General features: G+C 36.8%; 1 long non-coding RNA gene across 1 annotated transcript; it reads right to left on the reverse strand.

The window, feature by feature from the left end:
- Positions 1–5,291: 5,291 nt before the first annotated feature.
- On the reverse strand, positions 5,292–9,882 carry LOC147496686 (uncharacterized). The gene is made up of 2 exons (XR_015194656.1): positions 9,846–9,882; positions 5,292–5,678 (listed from the first exon to the last, which is right to left on the reverse strand). It is a non-coding gene; the product is annotated as an uncharacterized LOC147496686 (long non-coding RNA).
- Positions 9,883–13,729: the final 3,847 nt, after the last annotated feature.

Raw genomic sequence — 13,729 nt, forward strand, 5'->3', positions numbered from 1 at the left:
TAAAACAATGTATAAGACCAAAATCCAAAATGAGAACAAAACAAACATGAAAACAACATCAAACTTAACACAAAAAAACTCTTTACCACCCATTACCACAATCCGAGGATCACCTAGACCTTCTCATTCTAGGCTAACCTAAGCCTCGATACCAAAATGTCACACCCCAAATTTCCGGATAATTAAAATCGATATTCACTCACCTCGAAACCTGTGGTGAAACAAAACCCACTAATATATTATCAACCACGATATTAAACTCTCGAGATCGATTAAAACCGAAAGAACAACGCTTCATTTACAAATAAATTTTTTTTACTAACCAACTCTATTACATTTGTTTCAATTCAAAACCGTACACTTTAAAACTTAAACCGTAAGACTCCAAGAGCAAATCCAAGTCAATGGTCTTCATCCACCGCAGAATCCACCATCTATGTTTCCAAGAACACACCCACGCTTGCAAAACAAAGCAAATGGGTCAAAGAAATTGAATTTGGTTGGTATGAGTAGACTAACAACAAAATATATATAATAATATTTCAAATGAATAAATGTAACATTTCAAACAATTTCAACTTGAAGACAATATAGTTCCGTTTTCCAAAACGGCGTGTAGTTTCTTCCCAAGTAAGATTCCACCCCAACATACAAATTCCAAGAATCTCATATAATATTACTTTCGTCATTCCCACTTTCCAAGATAACTCACAATACAATACCACTTACATTTCATTTATTAACCACACATATGATAACCTAATTAAATATGAGTTTGGTATACCTTTTAAAGGGCCAACACGCCGCTTAGGGTAGGATATTTACGCCCCTCAAGCAAAAAGATTAATAGCTCCTACCCTCCCCAAGAAAACGAGTTAGACATCACAATAAATTGATTTATCTCAAAAAAAATTCTATTCATGACCCAACCTCATTTAAGACATTGAAGTCTAATTGATATAACCCGGTTCGTCCAGATCTTTGAGGAATACCACTTATCATAATACCTATATCAATGATAGTCATTCATATGACAAAGATTACGCCATAAAGTTTCGCGTGCATAACCATAGATCTCGGACTATCACAAGTCATTAATATTTTCGTAATAACATATCAAGTTATAGTCATTTCACAAATCACATAGAAATTACAATCATTTACTAATATTATTCACCCGTCACACTTCATATCCATAACATCACACAATTCATATACTTTTACTTTAGTATCACTTTCGTCTACTTATGAGAACGAGGAAAAGTCACAACCAAGGAGTACATTCATCCCTTTGTGAGTATCAACTCATACAAACCACGTAAACATTTATCATAAGAAATCATATACATCATATGCAATAACTTCTATCACACGAAAATCAATATTTTACTTTGCTTATTACTTATCTCGTTGACTCATTTATTCAAAGACACGTTCTGACCTTTAGTTCCTACTCCACGATTTGCACTACACACATTTGCCAAATCACACATATCCGTCCCACTTACACCGAAAGTACCACTACAAGACATACGTCCCCAAGCGGGATATCGCCTCCGGAAACATACTTTCATCTTGTAAACTCAGTAACTTGTGAGTCATACCATCTCTCGGGCTTTCCATACACATAATCACAAAGCCTCTTTTGGGCATAACAAAATATCGAGGTCATTCATGGCACATTCAATGAATACCTTGGGTCATTCCCACCACATTCAAGGAATACCCATCATAACACTAACGGGCCATTCATGGCACATTCAATAAATGCCCCGAGTCATTCCCACATTCAAGGAATACCCAAACCTACATTCCCGTACATTCAAAGGAATACGACCAACCCGCAAGGCGAATACCTTAGTTCCTCTCTAGGCTGCAGTCCAAACGATTGGGTCATTCATGGCACATTCAATGAATACCCAACTATCACATGACATCACAAGTCATAATATCTCATTACCAAATCCGAGTATGGAGAGTTCTAAAGATGTGGGCTTACATTAAACTTTCACCCGGACACTTTTACACCGGATTTTTAACACTCATGAGTTCTCATTTTATTATAATATTTTTATTACAAAACAAACATCGCCTCAAACAATAATTCATTACTAAAGATTCCAAACACAATAACTAATCAACTCACCTCATTATCAATTATATAAATCATAGATATCAAAAGGTTCAATCAGAATAACACATTAGTTAAATGTTTAGGAATACATGTTAAATAACCACAATCACGCATTACCAATCACGTTCACATATAGTTACCACAATAACTAATATATAATATTTAATATAGTATAGTGTAGTGGCTGCACTTTTGCTCAAAAAACATTTACGATCCAAAGCTTTCAAGATTGGAATCAAGCCTTCAGAGTTCTTATCACCACATAGTCAATGCTATGGTTTTTTCTACATTCATCCAAATGACATGTAACTTAATTATTTAGAAACTAAGGTATGTATACATACTTTTTCATGTAGAACTTCAAGTCCCAATCTCGGACTATCTAGAAGAAAATTTAGGTTGAAAACGGTTCAAAATCCTAATTTCAAAGAAATTGGATTTCGACGGGATATCTTTCGAATGGAACAACTCTTTCCACAGTATCCAAACGATCGGCTTTTTGTGTTGCAAAGTCGACGCATGAACTTACTTTCTTTCTTGTTTAACAAAAAATATCCAATCATCAAGGTCAAATCTTTCTTAGATAATGGCAACCAAAGTTATACAAGCTTCCACAGCATTTTATTACTATATGTGTCCATATAATATACACATAAAACGTAGTACAATTAAACAATCCACAGTCCACAATCAAAGCCCAATATGCTTTACACACTACTCACGTCAAATCTAAATTAGATAATTTACCAACCAAGTTATACAATATCCGACAGCATTTTATTACTATATATATATCCATATAAACAAACATATGAAAAACTGGAAAAGTCAACATTCACAGTCAACGGTCAAAGTCAACGGTCAACAGTCAAAGTCAACGGTCAACGGTCAAAGGTCAACACCTCATGGTCAAGGTCAAACTCAACATGTCATGGTCAAAGTCAAACTATCCAAGTCAAAGTCAAAGGTGAAAGTCAACCGTCCATGGTCAAAGGTCAAAGTCAACGGTCGATGGTCAAAGTCAAACTGTCCTAGTCAAAGTCAAACTGGCGTTTAAGTTTGACAAAGTTGAGGTTGTCATAGCCATGGTTCATGGCTAAGGTCATGCATGGTTCACGGCTCGTGGACTAAGGTAATGGTTCGGACCCAATCGCCAAGCCCAAAACCTTAGAACCCGAGTCTAAAAGTCCACTTATTTATTCTACTTAGACCCGATTGGATCTATATTAAATTAGATGGATCGCCCCAAGCAATATTAGAAACGGGCCCAAAACGGTTAAGTGGTTCGGTCCAAAAATACAAATGAAACGGGCCCATAGACTAATATTAGAACTCCGGTCCCAAAACTTACTTAAAACGGGCCCAAACTAAACTTAATATGAAACGGTCCAAACCAAGGATTAATCCGGCCCAATAACTAACTAGTGTTTAGGCCCAAAAATGAAACCAAATGGGCCCCAACAACTAATTAGTTTGGCCCAAATCCGAATAGAACTCGCCCACAACTAACACTAAACCGGTCCCCAAACTTAATTAAATTGGGCCCAAACAAAACAACCAAAATCGGGCCCAAAACTTAAAATAGAATCGGGCCTAAAACTTAAAATAGAATCGGGCCTAACATAACATATAAAGTTTATGGCTCCAACCAAACAAATAAGGCCCAAGCCCAAAATCGGATCAGCGTTTCACCATCTTCTCACCGGTTCTCCTCCAACACCCACCAAAACCGCCCGGCCACCACTCATCCCCACTCGTCCAAACCAACTCGAAAATGGCGAGAATGAAAAACCATACAATATTTACAAAACCGAAACCCCCAAATCAATCAATATATATTTTCAAAAACTAGATCTCGAATAATTTCAACCGCCATTAATGGCTTCCTACAGACCAGCTCAACAGCCCTCTCACACACCTTAATCCAACCAAAACACATCCAACCCCACCAACCCAAACAATAAACACAAATATCAAAACCTTCAAGAGCCCCAATGTGGCGCCGGCGCCATTACCGCCTTTGGAGCTTCCAACGCTCCCAATCCTACATCCCGACGTCCATCAAACAATCAAACCATTCAAGCCGATGAAATTTAGAATCACCAGGACAAGGTTTCAAACCGCGTCGGTAGATAGCGATGCCATTCTTGCCGGACACAAAACTTCGACGAATCCATCCCACCCAATAATACCACCCAACACGACACAAAACAACAATTCAATAAAAACTAGACGATTTCTTCTTTGTTGGACTCGCGGCCGCCGCCATTGATTTTACTTCCGAAGTTCCAAAGTTCAAATCCCAAAATTTCGAGTTTAAGTTTTTAACTACACAAACAGATTTTCAATAGAGTTTTCAAATGCACGTGACGGCCTAATTAAAGCAATATAATGACCAGTATATAAAAACATAAACATTAAACAATATTCACCGATACACGAAAATCATCAATCCGGTGAAATAGCAAAATAGCTACTCACCTGTATGAACAGCTCGACGAATCCTCCTAGCCCGATTCGTCGCGCTCCAATGCTCCAGCAAACCAGCTTCTCTCTGCCTCCATTTTTAATAATTTATATTATCTTCTGAACCCTATTTTCTAGAAAAAGTGTTTATATACTTGGGTCCGAAACCCAAGCCCAACACAGACTCAGGCCCAAAACCAGGCCCACGTATCCCGAGTCCAATCCGACGAATTTTTAAAATAAACAATTAAATTAATTAATTAAATAGAAAAATACGTATAAAAAAAACACAGGGTGTTATAATATACACACCTTAAAAGGATCTCGTCCCGAGATTCAAGGTAGAGTGTAGATTAACCAAACAAACACTACGCAAACAATAAATCTTCAAAAGCTCTAAAGTTAATGGATTATATCCCAACCACTAAGCTTCAAGAAATAATCTAAAACATGCCATCAAAATTAATTAAACATGTTATTTATAGCTTGCACCCAAAGGTCATTGTAAACAAATATTAAAAAAATATAAGTGTATACCCTAAGTATACACACCTTAAAAGGAATACACGTTATACAATATCGTTATAATCTTACATGTAGACATACGTAGATATAAACCACATAATGAGATGCACCACCCTTTAAAACAATGTATAAGACCAAAATCCAAAATGAGAACAAAACAAACATGAAAACAACATCGAAACTTAACACAAAAAAAACACTCTTACCACCCATTACCACAATCCGAGGATCACCTAGACCTTCTCATTCTAGGCTAACCTAAGCTCTGATACCAAAATGTCACACCCCAAATTTCCAGAATAATTAAAACTGATATTCACTCACCTGGAAACCCAGGGTGAAACAAAACCCACTAATATATTATCAACCACGATATTAAACTCTGAGATCAGATTAAAACTGAAAGAACAACGCTTCATTTACAAATAAATTTTTTTACTAACCAACTCTATTACATTTGTTTCAATTCAAAACCGTACACTTTAAAAACTTAAACCAGAAGACTCCAAGAGCAAATCCAAGTCACGTGTCTTCATCCACTGCAATCCACCATCTATGTTTCCAAGAACACACCCACGTTGCAAAACAAAGCAAACATGGGTCAACAAATTGAATTTCTTTGGTATGAGAATAGACTAACAACAAAATATATATAATAATATTTCAAATGAATAAATGTAACATTTCAAACAATTTCAACTTGGAAGACAATATAGTTCCGTTTTCCAAAACGCGGTGTAGTTTCTTCCCAAGTAAGATTCCACCCCAACATACAAATTCCAAGAATCTCATATAATATTACTCGTCATTCCCACTTTCCAAGATAACTCACAATACAATACCACTTACATTTCATTTATTAACTGCACATATGATAACCTAATTAAATATGAGTTTGGTATACCTTACCTTTAAGCCAACACGCCGCCTTAGGGTAGGATATTTACGTCCCTGAAAAGATTAATAGCTCCTACCCTCCCTCAAAACGAGTTAGACATCACAATAAATTGATTTATCTCGGCCAAAATTCTATTCATGACCCAACCTCATTTAAGACATTGAAGTCTAATTGATATAACTTTGGTTCGTCCCCAGATCTTTGAGGAATACCACTTATCATAATACCTATATCAATGATAGTCATTCATATGACAAAGATTACGTCATAAAGTTTCTCGTGCATAACCATAGATCTCGGACTATCACAAGTCATTAATATTTTCGTAATAACATATCAAGTTATAGTCATTTCACAGTCACATAGAAATTACAATCATTTACTAATATTATTCACCGTCCACACTTCATATCCATAACATCACACAATTCATATACTTTTACTTTTAGTATCACTTCGCCTACTTATGAGAACGAGGAAAAGTCACAAACAAGGAGTACATTCATCCCTTGTGAGTATCAACTCATACAAACCACGTAAACATTTATCATAAGAAATCATATACATCATATGCAATAACTTCTATCACACGTAAAATCAATATTTTACTTTTGCTTATTACTTATCTCGTTGACTCATTTATTCAAAGACACACCTTAACCTTTAGTTCCTACTCCACGATTTGCACTACACACATTTGCCAAATCACACATATCCGTCGCCCACTCACACACCGAAAGTACCACTACAAGACATAAAATATCGCCTCCGTGAAACATACTTTCATCTTGTAAACTCAGAACTTGTGAGTCACGGCCATCTCTCGGGCTTTCCATACACATAATCACAAAGCCTCTTTTGGGCATAACAAAATATCGTCATTCATGGCACATTCAATGAATACCTTGGGTCATTCCCGCCACATTCAAGGAATACCCATCATAACACTAACGGGCCATTCATGGCACATTCAATAAATGCCCCGAGTCATTCCCGCCACATTCAAGGAATACCCAAACCTACATTCCGTACATTCAAGGAATACGACCAACCCAAGGCGAATACCTTAGTTCCTCTCTAGGGTCCAAACGATTGGGTCATTCATGGCACATTCAATGAATACCCAACTATCACATGACATCACAAGTCATAATATCTCATTACCAAATCTTTAGTGGAGAGTTCTAAAGATGTGGGCTTAACATTAAACTTTCACCGACACTTTTACACCGGATTTTTAACACTTTCATGAGTTCTCATTTTATTATAATATTTTTATTACAAAACAAACATCGCCTCAAACAATAATTCATTACTAAAGATTCCAAACACAATAACTAATCAACTCACCTCATTATCAATTATATAAATCATAGATATCAAAGGTTCAATCGGGGAATAACACATTAGTTAAATGTTTTAGTGAATACATGTTAAATAACCACAATCACGTACACAATCACGTTCACATATAGTTACCACAATAACTAATATATAATATTTAATATAGTATAGTGTAGTGGCTGCACTTTTGCTCAAAGCTGCCTACGTATCCAAAGCTTTCAAGATTGGAATCAAGCCTTCGTAGTTCTTATCAGCCACATAGTCAATGCTATGGTTTTTTTCTACATTCATCCAAATGACATGTAACTTAATTATTTAGAAACTAAGGTATGTATACATACTTTTTCATGTAGAACTCGAAGTCCCAATCTCAGACTATCTAGAAGAAAATTTAGGTTGAAAACGGTCAAAATCCTAATTTCAGCAAATTGGATTTCGGCGGATATCTTCGAATGGAACAACTCTTTCCATTGTATCCAAACGCGTGAAGCTTTTTGTGTTGCAAAGTCGACGACGTAACTTACTTTCTCTTGTTTAACAAAAATATCCAATCATCAAGGTCAAATCTTTCTTAGATAATGGCAACCAAAGTTATACAAGCTTCCACAAAGATTTTATTACTATATGTGTCCATATAATATACACATAAAACGTAGTACAATTAAACAATCCACAGTCCACAATCAAAGCCCAATATGCTTTACACACTACTCACGTCAAATCTAAATTAGATAATTTACCAACCAAGTTATACAATATCCGACAGCATTTTATTACTATATATATATCCATATAAACAAACATATGAAAAATCTGAAAAGTCAACATTCACAGTCAACGGTCAAAGTCAACGGTCAACAGTCAAAAGTCAACGGTCAACGGTCAAAGGTCAACACCTCATGGTCAAGGTCAAACTCAACATGTCATGGTCAAAGTCAAACTATCCAAGTCAAAGTCAAAGGTGAAAGTCAACCGTCCATGGTCAAAGGTCAAAGTCAACGGTCGATGGTCAAAGTCAAATTGTCCTAGTCAAAGTCAAACTGGCGTTTCCGTGTTTGATAGGTTCAAAGTCATAGCCATGGTTCATGGCTAAGGTCAAAGGTGCATGGTTCACTGCTCGTGATTAAGGTAATGGTTCTGACCTAACTGCCAAGCCCAAACCTTAGAACCCTAAGTCTAAAAGTCCACTTATTTATTCTACCCCAATCCAATTGGATCTATATTAAATTATATGGACCGCCCAAGCAATATTAGAAACGGGCCCAAAAACTTAAGTGGTTCGGTCCAAAATACAAATGAAACGGGCCCATAGACTAATATTAAAACCGGTCCCAAAACTTACTTAAACCGGGCCCAAACTAAACTTAATATGAAACCGGTCCAAAACCAAGGATTAATCCGCCCAATAACTAACTAGTGTTTAGGCCCAAAAATCGAAACCTAATCGGGCCCCTAACAACTAATTAGTTTGGCCCAAATCCGAATAGAACTCGCCCACAACTAACTAACACTAAACCGGTCCCAAAACTTAATTAAATTGGGCCCAAACAAAACAACCAAAATCGGGCCCAAAAACTTAAAATAGAATCGGACCTAAAACTTAAAATAGAATCGGGCCTAACATAACATATAAAGTTTATGGCCCAACCAAACAGCTAAGGCCCAAGCCCAAAATCGGATCATCGTTCATCATCTTCTCACCGCAGCTTCTCCTCCAATGCCACCAAAAACCATGGGCCACCACTCATCCCCACTCGTCCCAACCAACTCGAAAATGACGAGAATGAAAACCATACAATATTTACAAAACCAAAAACCCCCAAATCAATCAATATATATTTTCTCAAAAACTAGATCTCGAATAATTTGAACCGCCATTAATGGCTTCCTACACCACTCAAATGCCCTTCACACACCTTAATCCAACCAAAACACATCCAACCCACCAACCCAAACAATAAACACAAATATCCAAAACCTTCAAGCCCCAAGATTATGGCGGCCATTACCCTCTTCAAGCTTCAACGGTTCCCCAATCCTACATCCCGACGCCCATCAACCAATCAAACCATTCAAGCCGATGAAATTTAGAATCACCAGACAAGGTTTCAAACCGCGTCAAGATAGGCGATGCCATTATCGCCGGACACAAAACTTCGACCGAATCCCACCCAACAATAATACCTCACACCCAACGCGCACAAAACAACAGTTCAATAAAACTAGACGATTTCTTGCTCATTTGGACTCACGAAGGACCGCCATTGACGACTTAGAGTTCCAAATGCGGTTCCAAATCCCAAAATTTTGAGTTTAAGTTTTTAACTACACAACAGTTTTTCAATAGAGTTTTCAACAAACAGATCTTATCGCGAATTAAAGCAATATAATGACCAAGATATAAAACATAAACATTAAACAATATTCACCGATACACGAAAATCATCAATCCGGTGAAATAGCAAAATAGCTACTCACCTGTATGAACAGCTCGACGAATCCTCCTAGCCCGATTAAATCACATACTCAATGCTCCAAAGAAACCGACTTCTCTCTGCCTCCATTTTTAATAATTTATATTATCTTCTGAACCCTATTTTCTAGAAAAAGTGTTTATATACTTGGGTCCGAAACCCAAGCCAACACTTCAGACTGCCCAAAACAGGGCCCACGATCCCGAAGTCCAATCCGGCCAATTTTAAAATAAACAATTAAATTAATTAATTAAATAGAAAAATACGTATAAAAAAAACACGGGGTGTTATAGGAATTTACTTATCCCTTGTGTCATTTCTCAAATATTTCACTCATATAAGGCTTTAGGCTATATTCTCATAGGATTTATAGAATAAGTACTCTAGCCTAGATTTTAAAAACTTACTGCCAAACAATCATAGATACTCATGTAATATACTTATAGAAAGATTCAAAGATTATTACCTACATATTAACCTAAGTTTCTAAAAACTATTCTAATACAAAAGCTAACATGAGACTTCTAGATTATTAAAAGCATAGAGAAAGAAAACAATACCAATATTCCTAAGTGTATAGTATAAACATTTTATTTATATTTTTGAATTTTTGTTATTTTTTTTACTAGATGCCTTAAATTAATTTACTAGATACCAAAAACTATCATTATACATATCTATATCCTAACAGATGTCTTAAATTACGCGTGTTTCTATGCTACCCCCAAACAGGAAGCATGTTTTGTCCTCAAAGTATTGAAATAAAAAGAGTAGAAAAATATAATAGAAATGCGTGAAATTTTGGAACATCTGCAAAATAAGGTTAAAACATACTAATATAGAAAAATAAAAACAAACGCTACTTTATATGAGTTCCACCCGTTATGGGGTTACAAGAAGTAAATTGCTTGGGATATAAGCAGACACGAACAAAAATAAAAACTTACCTCCTCTCCAGCGTTTAAGCGTCATCACTTTCCTCTTCTATAAAGAAATGAGGTTCATTCGTATCTTACCACGCCATGATGATTTGCCAGGCTTCACACCATTTATCATCTACGATTGCTAACCTGTTAAGCGCCAGTTGGTCGGATGGGTTGTAAGGTGCAACCTGATGAGGTTGTATCCTCCACCTTTGCCAAGTCATTACACGGAAAGATCGAATAATACAATTGGTGGGTCTCACAATGTCGACCCCAACCTAATCCGTGAAACGGGTACAAAAAATAGGGAAGAAACACAGCATAATATGGCAAACTAAAAGAAGCATAAGAAGGTACTTATGCCTCATGTTATGGGCTCACGCTAAACTAGAAACTAAGGTTTGGGGAAAGTAATAGAGCATACGTCCCGTGGCTAAAGCAAGGAAGATGCTGCAAGTGGCGTCATTCACAGAAGAAAAATATCATTCCCCTAATATGTTTAGCATGATCCAAAATATAACAGTGCCCACGTTCATGGACAGGCTACCAAGGGCGACGTTATATTCCCCTTGGTCCTCGGTACGAAAAATTCCTACCATAAGCCTCATGCAAAAACTTATAGGTGTAGATATACATATTATCTACCTAATAGCCCCATGGGTCTTATATTTCAGCGGGCATAGCAAGTTCAAGAACAAAGGCTAGCAAGAACCTGGTAATTTCCATTGGTTCATCCTCAATGGTGATGGAGAACACTTGTTCTCCATCCGGTCTATCAAAGAACTTACAATTATCATAAAAATAAGATGTAAGTGCCAAGAATAATGTTCATCAGGTCTTACCATTAGCGGTTCCCAACCTATGTGTATGATCACCTCGTGAAACCAAGCACCATAGGTGTCGCTTTGGAACAAATCTTCAAAAGACTGCTCCGGTATGATTGTAGGAGATGTCATCATAATAACTACTCTCTAGAAGTGTTGCAAACAACCCTGGAACAACTCACAAAAAAATCAGAAATTTTAGTGGCTACGAGGGCAGGGCGCAGGGTGCGCTCAGAAATGGTCTTTGAAGGGCGCAGATTGCGCTCCTTGTGTAACTCGAGTTCCAGGTGTTTCAGCACTAGGCGCACTCAGAAGTAGCCTATATAGGGCGTGGGGCGCACTCCATGTGCTCTGCGCAGGATGAACTGAAAAACAAAAGGAAAAATTTAGAGGTTCAAGGTGAGAGATGCAAGTGAGATGTGTAGGTTGTGAGCATAGAATGAATCAAGTATATATAGGATTTTAGTTTCTAAAACGAATTAACAAACGAATTAACAAGTTGTCCAAAAATTTTAAGGCAATTGCCGGAAACAAAATATTTCCAAAACCTAAAACGGAAACAACCCAGATTCATTATTCCAAAACAAACCTAATACATTTTAGATTGAATTTAGAATAGCAACTTCCTAACTCATTGAAATTTCATCCTACCACAATATCTAATCCTATCCACACCAATATTGGAAACATTCTCAACCAACTCATTGCAAAATTACTTCTAAAATGGTGGATCAGATAAAAGCAATGCTAAAAATAATAATACTACCCCCAAACAATTCGGGAAGGTGGGATTTACGCAAAAATCATTGCATACTTAGACAAAACCCAAGTTAATTTAAAATAGAAATTCAAATAGCAATTAACAACAGAATTCAAATTTAACTACTGAATTTAACAACTTAACATCCAATCTACTAAAAATAATCAAAACAATCAAAACAACAAATTTATATAATAGAGTTTAGGATGGAAAGACCAACACCCCACCTCCAAACAAATTTTATAGAACAGAGTTTAGAAAATTTGTTTTAAACGTGGGTCTTTTAAAGTCAGATTCCCGAGACTTCATCTCTAACATATGTATATAATGAACATGCAGTTTACCATATATCAACAACCGAAATAGTTGTGGATCTTGCCATAAATAATTACATGGAATGCACCCCCCAAATAGAATCAAGCACCAAGATTTTCTACGATGCAACTTAGTGAAATGAAAGCAAAGTCTGATAGACCTAGAACGTAACCGAGCATACACCTTCTTCTTCATCTTTGAACGAAAGGGTGTCCAAGTGAATGATCGTGAGAAAATGGATGTTTGTGGAAGATATGTTGGATATGTATAAGTTTTAGAAGGAAAGAATGGAAAAAATGGGAATGTGGGTTTAGCACAAAACTCATTCATGGTGTAGGTAGGAACTGTCTCAATTCTGAAAATGAAGGTGTCAAGTGCCTTTTCCTTGGGAATTATTTCCGTATTAGGAGGATTTAGAAAATCATAAATCACAGGAGAAACAAGCAGGTCAAATTCAAACTCAAGGTTCCTTTGAAAAGGTGGAAGGTGGGGAAAATTGGTGATGGAAGATGAATGAGTGACAGGATGATGTGAGGCGGATGAATGGGGCTCGGCTCTAGAGCTCTCAGGTCTAGATCATCAGAAGCCTTGAGATATGCAAGACATTTCTCAATAGGTGGGTCAAAAGAATCACTGGGATAGAGGGTGAAAAATTCATCTTCCGTCATAGCGTCAAGGGATGAATAGATGTTGACAAGGAGGGACTCACGAGGTGGCAAGGAAGAGTTGCAAAAGAGTCGAAGGAAATCTATCTCGACTTCTAGGGAGTTCTTGTCGAAGTTGGAACTTCCAAAGGAAAGGAATTTGTGCATCTGATTATCAGGAAACATGGTTTTGAAATAATCTTGAGCTAAGCTCTCGATCATGCTAACCTCTCCATCCGAAGTCATATCTGGGAACTGTTTCATCATTTTAAAAGCATTTACCTTAACAGAAAGATGGCCAAAAGACATGGACATCGAACCACCGCAGCAGTTTATGAGCGCGTTGGCAGTAGCCAAGAAAGGACGCCCTAAAATGGTCAGAACAGAGTCATTAGCGACTTCTGTATCGAGGATAACAAAAT

This window comes from Coptis chinensis, chromosome 5, assembly GCF_015680905.1.
Source record: "Coptis chinensis isolate HL-2020 chromosome 5, ASM1568090v1, whole genome shotgun sequence".
In the NCBI taxonomy this organism is placed as follows: domain Eukaryota; kingdom Viridiplantae; phylum Streptophyta; class Magnoliopsida; order Ranunculales; family Ranunculaceae; genus Coptis; species Coptis chinensis.